This window comes from Morone saxatilis, unplaced genomic scaffold, assembly GCF_004916995.1.
Source record: "Morone saxatilis isolate NCDOM2014 unplaced genomic scaffold, NCSU_SB_2.0 Contig23, whole genome shotgun sequence".
NCBI classification, from domain to species: Eukaryota; Metazoa; Chordata; class Actinopteri; family Moronidae; genus Morone; species Morone saxatilis.
The window spans coordinates 16,499,648-16,500,258 of record NW_023339796.1 but is presented as its reverse complement, the minus strand read 5'-3'; the positions used below and the strand labels follow the sequence as shown (position 1 = coordinate 16,500,258).

General features: G+C 32.6%; 1 protein-coding gene across 1 annotated transcript in view; it reads left to right on the top strand.

Moving 5' to 3' along the window:
• ccdc18 (coiled-coil domain containing 18) overlaps window positions 1–611 on the top strand; it is a 14,055-nt gene that overhangs the window by 8,748 nt on the left and 4,696 nt on the right. The gene's annotated exons all lie outside the window — the stretch shown is intronic.

The following is a 611-nucleotide window of genomic DNA, read 5'->3' as shown; positions in this document are numbered from 1 at the left end:
TTTAAGATGTAATAATATGAATATGAAGTTATTTTCCTATTATTTAGGTGGAACTGAAAACTATGTGTCTATGGTTTTCTTTTTCTTGACTAATGTGTGACTAATTTACACACGCTCTGTTTGGTGATGTAATATTTTTAACTATTTTAAATATACCACTGACACAGATAAAACCTGTGTTAATTTGAATTACATACATCAAGTACTGAAATCATTTTCTTGTGTAAAAAGAAAGAAAAAATCTGCATTCTGCATGTTTTTAGTTAATTAACCATAAGTCGCTCCATCCGTTCCTGTCAAGTTTTCTTTGCTGTTATTGTCTTTTTAGAGCACAATGAGCACAGACATTAGTGCGGACATACAGATGTTTAAAAAAGTTTTAACAGCAGTTGTCAAGATCTAGGCTAAAGTGGTGTTTACACACACAAAAGGCACTGAACTGAGTTACACCCTTACGCACGTTGTAAGTACTCAAACTAAAGGTCAATCTAAAAATGTTCAACAATAAACTCATAGAAAGTCCTCAAATCATGTTCCCTGCCTGTATTATGGCCCCTACAATAATCACACAGAGGATACTCCCAGTTCTGTTTTTTTCAGATTAAAAAAAA